This window comes from Bidens hawaiensis, unplaced genomic scaffold (genome assembly GCF_021521415.1).
Source record: "Bidens hawaiensis isolate Kalapana, Puna unplaced genomic scaffold, B.hawaiensis_p1.1 tig00033592_1, whole genome shotgun sequence".
Lineage (NCBI taxonomy): Eukaryota > Viridiplantae > Streptophyta > Magnoliopsida > Asterales > Asteraceae > Bidens > Bidens hawaiensis.
This window is the reverse complement of record NW_027495777.1, coordinates 39,730-52,972: the sequence shown is the minus strand read 5'-3', so window position 1 is coordinate 52,972 and position 13,243 is coordinate 39,730.

Sequence of the window (13,243 nt, the reverse complement as noted above, 5' to 3'; positions counted from 1 at the left end):
TATACATACATATGCGGCATACACATACACGGCATACGTTCATACATATACGGCATACGCATACATGGTATACACATATACGTTATCTACATACATATACGCAACTATTTACATATACGCTATATACATATACGACCTTAATAAATACATATACGTTATATACATACACGGCTACATACACGTGTACGGCTACATATACATATACACCATATACATATACGACTACGTATACGTATACGCTATATACACATATGGTATGCATGCATACAAATACGTTATATACATACACAGCCTCATATACATATACGCTATATACATATATAGCTACATATACATATACGCCATATACATACGGCCACGTATATAAATTGGCCATATACACATACGGTATGCATGCATACATACTTATACGGCCCTGTACTTATACACATACATACTTATACGGATACACACAGTTATACGCTAGCATCATATGAGTCCAAAAATATGTGCCCGTATAACTAGTTTCGTTCCAAACAACTTGTTTATGTTCAAGTTTACATTTTTCTCACATAATAAGGTCCGATTTACTATCCCACCAAGTCTCATGTAAAACCGACTTTGTTTACCCGTCCTTTTCACAAACCGAACACTACTCGTTTTACCAGAAACGAACCAACCAACCCGTATACTATCAAGTTCATTACTTTATCATTAACCATGACCTGATCTATCATCCTACCAAGTTTCATGCAAATCCGTGGACGAAAAGTAATATTTTTTAACAAAAAACGTACCTTTGAGATTTATGTCTGAAATCACTCGAGAAGCCCAAAACCATATCAAACAAACTCCTATTTGAGTGATTTAAGCTGCCACGCGCCCGGGTCGCCGAGCCCTACCAGCGCGGCCCACTGCTATCGTCGGAATCCGCCGCTACAGTTGCCGGAAAACTCCATTTTTAGCTGTTACCGTTTTCTGACTAAAACAGGACTTACGGACCTCCGATCGAAAAACTGATCAGTGGAAATCTTCATTTATATGCCATAAACACACAGTTAAAAGTTGAAACCGATCTGACCGTAATATCTTCAGGATCGTAATGTCTTTGTGGGCTATTTTCATAAAAATGGGAACTGAAAAAGTGTGTTTTTGAAGGTGTTGGCTATGGTGTAGAGATGGATGGAAATGGAAAGGATTAGGGTTTAAGGGGGTATTTATATTCCCTTAAGCCCATGGACCTTAGGCCCATCTTTCCTTTTTACTCTATATTTAATTCCATCTTTAAAGCCTACTTAACATTCCATCTTTATTATTTTATTATTTCATTTACTAACTCAAGTAAACTTTTACATCATAATTAAATAATATATTAAATATCATTTTTAGAAATTTTGGGGTGTTACATGTATTTGGGTCAGATGAAACCCAAACACATCCAAAACCTCCAACAGGAAATGGGTGATGGGCAACCGGAAGTTGCCAAGGAAGAAATACACCCTGTACACGACAATCTTTCCGGCAGAAGCTTGCATCACCGTTCTACCTGGAGCCGGCAGTTCCGGCTCGAAAACGGGTTCATTACAGAAAGTCTTGACATCTTCGTCAAATTCGGAGCGCGACATCCGGAACCCAAAAAACTCCAGCGTATGAGTTTTGTTGGAACTCTTCTCCTTATCTCGCTGAGAAGAACCAGCCATATAGAGAAAAATTGGGGAAAAACAACAAGGATCACCGGAGATAAGATAATATAAGATAAAAAGAGAGAAGGAAAGAAAGATGAATAGAGGAAAAATGAAGCCCAACACATCCTTTTATACCCATCATAATTAATTTCGGGGAGTAAAATCAAGGCAGATGAGACGAGTAAACAAATCAAAATGAGACACGTAAAGAACAAGGTAGTAAAATATGTTACAGCTGGGTGCGTCACCAGGATCCTCGCCCACGCGCCTGAAACAGATGAAAAACAGCATGCAAGATGTAACCATCGTCAAACTTGTCACATCAAACACTCTTATATCCAACACATTTATGGTAAGAAAAGGCTCCGCCAAAGGAATGTCCACAATAACCTCCCGCCATGAAAAGGGTCCGCCTAAGGAAGGTTCACACTAACCTCCCGCCATGAAAGGCTCCGCCTAAGGAGGGTTCACAATAACCTCCGACCATAAAAGGCTCCGCTTAAGGAAGGTTCACAACAACCTCCGGCAACAAAAGGCTATGCCTAAAGATGGTGTATAATAACCTTATGCCATAAAAAGGCTCCGCCTAAGCATGGTTCACAATAACCTCCCACCATAAAAAAGGTCGCGCCCAAAATAAGGTCCATAATAACCTTCAAAGAACACCCAACAAACATAAAGTTAGACCATAGCTCCCCTCACTAGAGGGATACAATGGACTGGGGGGGGGGGGGACTTGTAGAAGTAGGGTACTTAACCTACCCATAAACATAACATACCTCCGCCAGCTACTGGGTCATGCGCCATGCAAAAGCCACGGAGCAACATATTATATCTCTAGGCGCCATACATTCCGTGACACTTGGGGAATGGGAGCGCCAAATATCTCCTTGAGTATGGTGCAAAAATGAGGTATATTTATCGTAAATAACACCTAGCCAATAAGGAATGGACAATGCATAGTCAATAGTACTACATTGTACGACATGTCAACATCAAACGGCCATCATGTACACCAACTATCCTTAACACATGCCCAATGAGCTTGATTGGTGGATAGACTGACGGGGCAGGTGGACATATCCTCACTCTCTCTCATCTCCAAACGGCTATAAATACCAAACAACCTCCAAATGGTAAAGGATATGGACTTTGACTTACTATTACTCTTTAGAAAAGTATTATACATCGATACTGATTCTCACGGCGAAGGGCGGTTCCGAGAGGATCCCCCCCCCATATTCCCTCATAACATAGTGTTTTGTTTTGTAAGTGTACTACTCATTTGCATTATGAAGGAATCAAAACCGTCGTGGGAAATACTTAATCATCACCCTTAGGCTAAGTAGTTAGACTAACGGGGGATTTCGTGTTTCTTCACATACTAAGAACTCTAACAATTTTTCAAGATCTGAGTGTGACCGTTCTCCATGGTATGTTACTTACTTTTGAGAGATAGATAAGTCAAAAGAAGAATTTGATATTGACTTTAAATCAGCTGATGATTTTGCCATCGGATCATCACTTCTATGTCAAGAGACTCAATCTGTTCAAACTGCTGACCAAGGCTATGACTACCACATAAACATAACAACTTGTATTGGTTTAGCGGTTGAAAACCAAGCATTTGTTCAAGATAATTTTCCACATGTGTCTAAAATCTATCATTTATTATGGAAGATTTGCGACACATAGATCCAATCGATAAGGAGGGAAATGGAGATTTTAAATTCCTTGGCAATATTGACAGTCAAGACAAACAAATTTTATAAAAACACAGGAAGGAAATTCCCTGGAATCAATAAGGCGAAAATAACATGTCATAAGTGTGGCAAACTAGTCCCAATCATGTCCAACCTTTAATAACTTATCCAAATTCACCTCTCCATTGTCATTCACAACAACAATCCTTTAATAACCATTCCACAATTCATTTTTCTCAAACCTCAACAATGCCTAACACTACTCCTCAATATCGGTATCAGCATGCACTCATGCCACAACAAATGCGGCGGATGAAATTTGTTTAACCTCCTTTTATGCCACCAATCAACACACAAATTCCGCCTACTACAAGTGTCACACTTGGATCTTCTTCTTCTAGCCATGACAACACCGAAACAACTTCCTTTACATAAGAATTTGTTAACTTGAGTAGTCTACCTGAAAATATGAGTAAAGATCTGGCTCTTGTGGTTATTGATGTGGAATCAAGTGAACAAAAGGAGATGAATTATTATTTCAACAATGAAATCATCCAAGTGTTGATGATAATTGATGTTTCAGCAGATACACAAATTACTGATGAAAAAGCACTCCAAACTGCTGTTGATGAGGTAACACCTGAGATTTGTCAAAAGTTATATTCTAATGACTACATCATTGCATTTGACATATTAAACTGGCCAACATAAACTGATTATGCATATAGCAGAACTTGGATTAGTAGTTTCAAAATCCAAAGATAACTTAAAAGTTAAATTAAACGAAAAAGAAAAGGACATTTTGAAATTGAAACATGTTTTGTCGGGTAAAAATGCTTATACATAAAATTTCTGAAAAAGTACAATGAATGCAACAAGACATTAGAACAAACTCAACTAAATTGTGGTAAATGGATTAAATCCGGTAAAGCATTTCAAATGTTGTTGAGCAATTACTTTGGTATTAGATATAATCACACTGAACAACCTCAGAATTATACACCAATTACGTCATAAAATTGTGTTGATGAACTTGAGGAAGAAGCAAGATATCATAAACAAATTACATTAGTTGTTTCATCAAAATTTGTTCCTCTAAAACTTGCTAATCAAGACGAGATAGGGAACTGATATCAAACAACTGATGCATCACAAGGGTTCAAACCAACTTCACTTGCTGAATTAAGTTGTCAAACACCAATTGTTGATCAAAACTCATAACAAGTTTCTCAAACTTAAATGGTTCAACAAAATTTTTTTTTCAAGATGAAATTGGAAGTTGACGTCAAACAACTTATTCACTTAGTGGAGTCAAAGAGATTACTATCACAAAATTGGATGGTCAAAAGTCAAAAGTTGACCACAACTTTCAAAAGTTACAAGAAGAACTGATATAAACTTCACAACAGTTGTTTCATCTCAAACAGTTGATGTTCCATCAGCAGTTTCAAAGAGACTAGTTGCAATATCACATGCATTTGTTCCTAGTTCAGTTGTTACTAATGTCAAGTGTAATGGTTCAAAGATTAATCAAACTAAAATCCATTCAACCTATGTATCTGAATAGAAGTACCCAGGAGCATTAGTTGTTGATAGCTTAGGTGTTATTAAGAAAAAGAAAACTAAAAACGGGCAAACAGAACCTTTGTTTCCAAATCTTGAGATGTATGCAAGAAAAAAATATAATCTAACTGAAGATTGTAAATTTTTAAAACCTGTTCATCACAATAAAACAGTTATAACCCCTAATGCTTTAATAGAAAGTCAAAGTCCTACACCCAAGAAGAAAGTTCAGTTTAAAAATGTTGAAAAACATGTTACGATGGACTTAAAGAAAATTCCAAATTCAAGATGCTCCAAACTATCAGCAGTTTCACAAAGTTCTAAGGTCAAAATGTTAATTGAAAATCAAAATAGGTTGATGAATCTTGTAAAGAGTCTTCAATTGATATCTTCTTCTGATGAGCAACCCAAGATCAATAATGCTTAGATTAATCCTTCTAACTAATTTCCTTTATATGTGTAGAGAGCTTTCACATGCATGGAAAGGTAATGGTATATGGATAGTGGAGGCTCTAGGAACATGACATGTAACATTCTACTTTTGATAAAAATAAGTAAAATAAATTTGTTTACATAATGGTGTGTTATTATTTAGTTAAGTCAAATAAAAATAATAGAGTGTGGGTTTGGAAAATAAAAGATGGATTAAGAGTTGGTGATGGGCCTTTCCATGGGTTTAGGGGTATATAAACACCCTTAAACCTCCCTAAAACCCTAAAACTCTCATTTCAACAACTTCGCCTCCTTGCATACTCAAAAACGCATACAAACACTCTCATCATTTCGGACCTATATCCGAGCTGAAGAAAGGTTGGATTTCGTGTTCAAGCATCATCAAGATAACGTGTTGCTCCAGATCCAAAACAAACGAAACCCTAAAAGGTACGTTTTAGATGTAAAGGTTAAGTTTTAAGTATCGTTTTGCTTTAAGATTTGATACTAAGGCAAATCGGGCCTTGTTATATATGAAAAATGTAAACTTGAATGTAAACACGATGTTTGGAATGAAATGGGACAAATGAGTGACGTTTGGACCGTGTTAGAATGAGAAAAATGAAGTTGTTATGGCCCAGAACTCGTTTTATTAGTAAAACATGCATAACAGGATGTAAGGATATGATTAGGAATGGAATTACACGAAGAACCATGTTTGAATCGAATTCTGGAGAAAATCGATTTGTTTGGAAAACGAATCGAATCAAATCGGAAACGAATCAAATTAAACTAGAAACGAATAGAATCGAATCGAATTGGAAATGAATCGAATAGAATTGAAAACTCAATTAGATTGGTTTGAAACTCGATTTGATTGGTTTGAAAACTCGATTTGATTGGTTTGAAAAATTGATTTGATTGATTTGAAAACTCGATTCGATTGGTTTAAACTTCAAATCGACCCCAGCCAGGGGCTCTGCTCTTGGACCCTGCTAGGGACTACCGCCCCTGGACCTTCTTTAGCTAGGGGTTTCACTAACCTAGAAGTATGATATAGTTATAAGTTGTTAATTGTCACTTATAATTATTGCACAGTCAGCCGTGCACAACTAAGGAGGGATATTACCGTTAACTCAAAAAGGAACATGACACATGTGAGTTTCTAGCCCCTTTTCATTGTTATGTTTTTGGGTTTCTGTGCATAATCCTATGTGGTTAGTTAATACTCTTACCTTATATGGTAAGTGTATTCTATATGATTGTTTTATGAATGATAAATGAATGATATTGAAAAGTTTAATAGTATGTATGTAATTATATGAATGATAGTATGAAAAAATATATGTACGAATGTATGATTGTATGGAAAGGAGGGACCAGACCCTTATAATATTTAAGAGGATATGGACCAGACCTTATAATATCTGAGAGGATAGAGATCAAACCCAAATAATATCTGTGAGGTTATAGGGCGAAAAGGTCTTTAAAACGAATAGGTATGTATGTAAAGGTAAGATAAAATATGAAGGTATGAAAGTAAGAAATAGTAAAAGTATGGAAGAATAAAGGTATGTACTTGGGTACGTACAAAAGAGAGTAAAGTAAGTTAAGTATGTAGCATTTGAATGCAATGTATGTTGCCTGATTAACTAGAACTCACTCAGCAGAGCTGACTTTTAGTATGAATGAAGACACATGACATTGGACTGAAGAGGCTGGCATCTTGAGAAGAATGTTATGATGTTTAAAAATGACTTTTTATATTATGTTTTTAGACAAGAGTATGATTGTTATGAAGATATTTGAATGATTATGTATTATATGGTTGAAGTTTAATGTTTCCACAAAAGTTTTAATTCACTCTGATATTTAGAACTTTGTTTATGAGTAAATCCAACTGTTAGTAAGGTTCTCGGGACTAAGGCCTTACATGACAGGAAATAGATCAATTATCTCTCAATTCAAGAGACATGGAGGAGGAGCTGTATCCTTTGGGAATGATGAAAAAGGAAATGTTTTGGGCTCAAGTAAAGTAGAAGCATGTAAGTTAACAATTGATAATGTCAATTTGATTGATAAATTAAATTTCAATTTATTAACTATATCACAAATGTGTGATAAATGGTATGGTGCTTTCTTCACTAAGTAAACATGCAAAATTGTGAACTCCAACTACGCAAAACATATTGAAAAACTAATTGCCTAAAACACTTTGTTAACTGCAAACAGGAGTGGCAATGATTATGTTGTAGACGTGCATAGGGATAACAACATTCCTATTGCAACATGTTTTCTTAGTAGAGCATCAACCAAGGTGTAACCCCCGCTTTAAATGGAATACGCCCGGGTGCAACATACAGATCACTCATAAGATCGTAAAACTATTAATTGTGACATTATAATTATTTTATTCCATAATTTCGCAAGTAAATAGTTTGATATTGAGACAAACAACATTACATCTAAATGAAACAAATATTGTTCGTTAAAATAATCCTAAGGTATAACTAGTTTTCTTGTCCTAACACTTCATCGTTCAACCTGCAACACGTTTAAAATAATGTATTTTGTCAACAACATATGTTGGTGAGTTTTCATAAGTTTTTTTTAGCATATAAATGTATATAAAATGCGCGACTCAATGATTTTCATGCAATAAATATTCAAACATAATATAAATGAAAGAAAGTGGTGTCTTCCTCCTTTTCTGTTAGCCGAAGCCATAGTAATAGAAGAAATGTGAACCACTAAGCATAACAATCGAAGTTGAAAGCGCTAAGCAGCGCATGTACATCACATTGGATCCTCCCACTATGTTTATGTGTTTGCGTTTGCATTTGAGTTTGCGTTTACGAATCTTCCACCATAGAAACAGTAAACACGTTCCACATAACTCACATATAATCATAAACAATCACTACAACAAAAAGGGGCTTTTTAGTACACACAAAAGCGTCATAAAATTCTATTTTATAGGACCTTTCATTTAATAGGACCAACGAGAAAAGAGTTTTATGTAAAGGGGTCTTAAAAAGTCTCGGAACTCAAAAATCGTCCTGATATCCCAAATAAGATTATAAAACCAACTTTATGGTCGCATAAAATATCCATTAACAACCCAAAAAGCGTCTCAATAAAAACATATTATGACACTTTTGCAATGTTTTAACATGTGCTTGCCCACCTTTAATCTTTTGATACACATACAAGCGTCCTTAAAAATTAATTTATAAGACCCTTATGATGTAACATTATAGGTACTTTAGTACCAAGAAAAAAGTCTTGATATCCCAATTAAGATTATGAAACCAATTTTATGGTTGCATAATATATTCATTAACCCAAAAAGCGGTCCAATAAAAACATATTAGGACACTATTACAATGTTTTGACATGTGATTACCTAATTGTAAACTTTTGACACATATACAAGTGTCCTTAAAAATTAACTTATAGGACCCTTATGATGGAACATTATAGTACCAAAAAGAGGGTCCTAATATCCCAAACAAGATTATGTAACTAAATTTTATGGTCGCATAATATGTCTATGAACAACTTAAACGTTCTAAAAACATATTATGACACTTTTACATTGTTCAAACATTTAATAGGACAAAAATTCGAAGTCCTAACAAATCATATTAGACAACCATTTTTTAAACGTCCACACACAAAATTTTATGATACGTTTATGGACATCTAAATATTGAAAGAAATAAAACTTCAGTATATTAAATAAGCTTGTTCATAACTAAAAAACTAAACATAAATAAGTTATAACATTATCTAACATAAACTATTGTAACATTCAATAAAAAAAATTAAAAGCAATAAAAGAAACAAGCACCATAAAATCCCGAGTCATCATGTGTCCTCAATCCTCACGGACTACCTACAAATAAACCATCCATGTATAAGCATTAAGTTCCATGGTATTAATTATTCGTATCACAAGTTTAACAAATACATACAGAGATGAATAAACAGGGCCATGCGATGGATGCATCAATACAATCTTGAATTGTGGAAAATAACCCATATGGTGTGACCAACTTTTCATCTATTTTTATTGGTACTTGAACATTTACCTCACACCATTTTGGTCCAATCTTTGTACCACCAACTAGCTCATTTGTGTCCAGGCTCTTCACTCATCCTCTTGCTACAGGCTCAGTAGGGCTTAGAATGCTTTTAAGGAAAACTTCATCTCTGACCTAGATTTTAGTTTTCAAAAAACAGTTATATATTAAACTCGAGTCATTATAGTGCAAAAATCATTTTACAAAAATGAAGGTTTTACACTAGCAGGTTAAGATTTTATTGAAAAATTAATCTGATAAAAAAAATCAGTAGACATTGTTGTTTTCTAGTGTTGTCCAACGCAACCGTTATTTAATCACCAACTTACAGTCAATTTTTGGATGAGTCTACAAGCTAAAGATTTACCTCTATTTTACAGGTTCTACATATCCTAAGTCTAACAAAGTATTCAAATTACATACTAATCCTCTTTTTGACCATGTACTTTGTGCAAAATATAGTGACGTGCCTATTGTTTATAACATATTTCTAATGAAGTACAAAAGATAACTTACAAAATGTGGGACACTAAAGATTTATATAGAAAAATACCCATAAATGTGGAGGTCCACTGGTTACAATGGGGAAAGATGACGATGTAACAGGTGCAACAGTAGAATCGTCCTTCGACCCTTTCATCTCGGATACCTGGGCTTCTAACTGGACCACGATACTAGTAAGTTTTTCATATTTAGACTTCAGTTGGATGTTTTCTCTACCACGGACAACTTGTTCAGGTATCTCACTTAGCAATCTATTAGAATTTAGACACATATAATGTTTTAGGTGCTTTGAGCCTGGTGATGAATATAGTACTAATAAAAAACATTATAACTAAATAAAGAAAAACTGTACCTATACCCAACTCAACCCTACAGATTATAGTGACTTATGTACCACCAATGAAAATATATCTTCTTATTATGGTACTAACCTAAATTTAGTGTGGGATTCTGTATGCATTCTATCATCAAGCAAACCTTGGGCTAACCAAAAAAATTAGATAAACCACATGTTGGTTAAAAGTTAAAGTGAAACTGTTTTTTAATAGTTTGTTGTTTTAACATACATACGTACAAACTTTTCAGATAAAAAAAGAATAACAATTTATTACTCAACAAAACAACTCTAAATAGATATATCATGTGATGTTTCATCTTTAGGAATATGAATTAAAAGCTAAATTACGAAGTTGCATCGCAATAGAATATTTTGCCCATACAAAATTCCAAATCGAATCCAAAACATAATACCAATAACAAAGATAAGTAAAACATACCTTAGCAATTCGAAGTACTGAATTGGAGAGATGCGATTCTTGAACAAAAATAGACAGGTGGTCGATTAAACACATCCTCTAGACCAAGTACATGATCTTCAAGTATTACGACTTCAAGCATCTACATGAAAAATAAAATATATAAACCGTAAGCTTTTATGAACTATGAACATGAAAAAGATTTTAAAAATACAATACAAAATTACCTTTTCGTGTTCAATTGTGTGGCTAAGAGGCATAATAATTTGGCTGCCAATTAATAAAGTCAGTCCCATTTCGATATGTGCTATAAAATCTGACTTTAACTGATGAAGCGGAATAAGCATCTACATTGAAGTTGGCCCACTCTAACCTAAGCTCCCTAAAAAATCGAACCAGCACTGTAGGCAACATGTTCTAGTTAAAGAAGATAATCGACTTTAAGAAACAATTTGACTAAAAGTTAACTTTGATTAACAGGTTAGAATTTGTTTTGAGCCTAACAAAAGGCACCTTTTCGACTCGTTTTGACTTCTGGATAAACCCAACCTCACCCTTATCAACCCGTACAAAATATTACCCTTCTGGCCCGTTTTGACTCTTGGGTCATCACAACTTACCATTTTCAATCCCATACCAAAAACTATCCACTGGCCCGTTCGGCAATAATAAAGTCCAAAAAATGGTTTGCCCAAAGGTTAATTTTGAATAAGCGATGACAGTTTTTTTGACCTGAAATAAAATTAGAGTTTTGTCCCGTTAGACTTCCAGGTCAACCTGATCTAACTCTATGTAATCCATACCCTAAACGTGACACCACTAACCTGTAGAAGAATGACCAAAATAAAAAAGATAATAATATAATAATGATGATTATAATAATAGTAATAAAATTATTGATGAACTATGTCCTTCACCCTATGCCACAATTTTCCATTAGTCCATTCTCCAAACTTGGAGCAGGTGATCTTCGCCACTCTTTAATACTACCTACGTCCCATTATAAGTGTCCTAGTTTAATTTTTCAGGTATTTCTTGTTTAACTTTGACCGATAATATTTTTGTTTGTGTTATATAATACTTGATGTAAAATATATGAATGGATTGAGTTTTAAATGTATTTTACATTGATATAATTTTCATCAAGTATTATATGACATGAAAAAAAATATTTACGGTCAATGTTGCAAAAAGAAAGACTTGAAAAGTCAAACTAGGACACTTATAATGGGACGGAGGGAGTATATAATTTCCATTGACGTTGCTATTTGTCATTTATTAAAAGAGCAAAACCGTAACTTCAATTAAATAATTAGAGTTGAAAGAAGAAACACACCTCTATGAGCAGCATAATAAAGCACCATAATAGCTTTTGCCTACCTATATAAGTTCACTTTGAAGTGAAAAACTCCAAGATAACCTACAACTAATAATTAAACTTGTCAACTACTACTTAAAAATATTGAAAACTAAAAATATGTTATTAATAATTTTCATAATAAACAGTATGCCAAATACCTGTTATCCCACCTTTCACATATAGGATATCAATGCACTGACGATTTCAGTGACAGCATATCTAGAATTTTCAGAAACTAAACATAAGTACGAGTAAATAGACTTAAATATGTTTTAACAAAAGTATTTAATCAAAAAACAGTTCAATTCCTATACTTAGGTGGATGAAGAATATTAGAAAAGCTGAGAAATATAAAAACGAACCAGCATGGCCAGATCTTACCTGTTCTGATTCAATCTGCTGACGCTGAAATAGATCAGAGATGACCCGACCTGATTCAGTCTGAAATTCTAAATTCACGATATGAAGAGCTGTAGAAAAACCCACAAATACAATTCATTTCTAATAAACAAAAAAATTACTGAAGTTAACCGTAAACACTTACAAATTACTGAAATTAACTTAGGTTGGAAATTGGAACCGCACTTCATCCATGGCTTCACCCAAACCTTCGCTTCATAAGTTTTCTTCTACAAGTACTTACTTTTAGCTTAATGTAAATGTAATAATTAGTTACCTCATTCCATTCAAGCTTTCCCTACAAAATTTCCATGGAAAAAAAAATCAAACTTGTTGCTTTTTAACAATTGGGATTCCTAAGATAAATTTAATAGCTATAACATAAAAAAAAAAAAGCCAAAGTAGTGTCATTCCTGGTGGAGCTAAGTCCAAACAAAGAGCACTGAGATATAACTCCATGTCCAAGCTCTTGTGGAGTTTTCCATCAGATAAATGTATGACAAATTGAAAATTTTTCTTACTTTTTCAGACACTCATCACGACTTGACTCAAATTTTCGGGACGAAAATTCTTTAACATGGGAATGATGTGACAATCGTCAATTTCAGGTTAACTCCGTTAACTCAACTCCGTCAATTCAAACTTAAGATCACTGAATCTATAACGCACACTTCATTACATTTAAACTAGGGTTTAAATGACGCTTAACACTTACTACATGTGTAGTCTTTCGGGATTTGCACCGAAACGCAAACGAGTTGACGCAAACGATTGATGA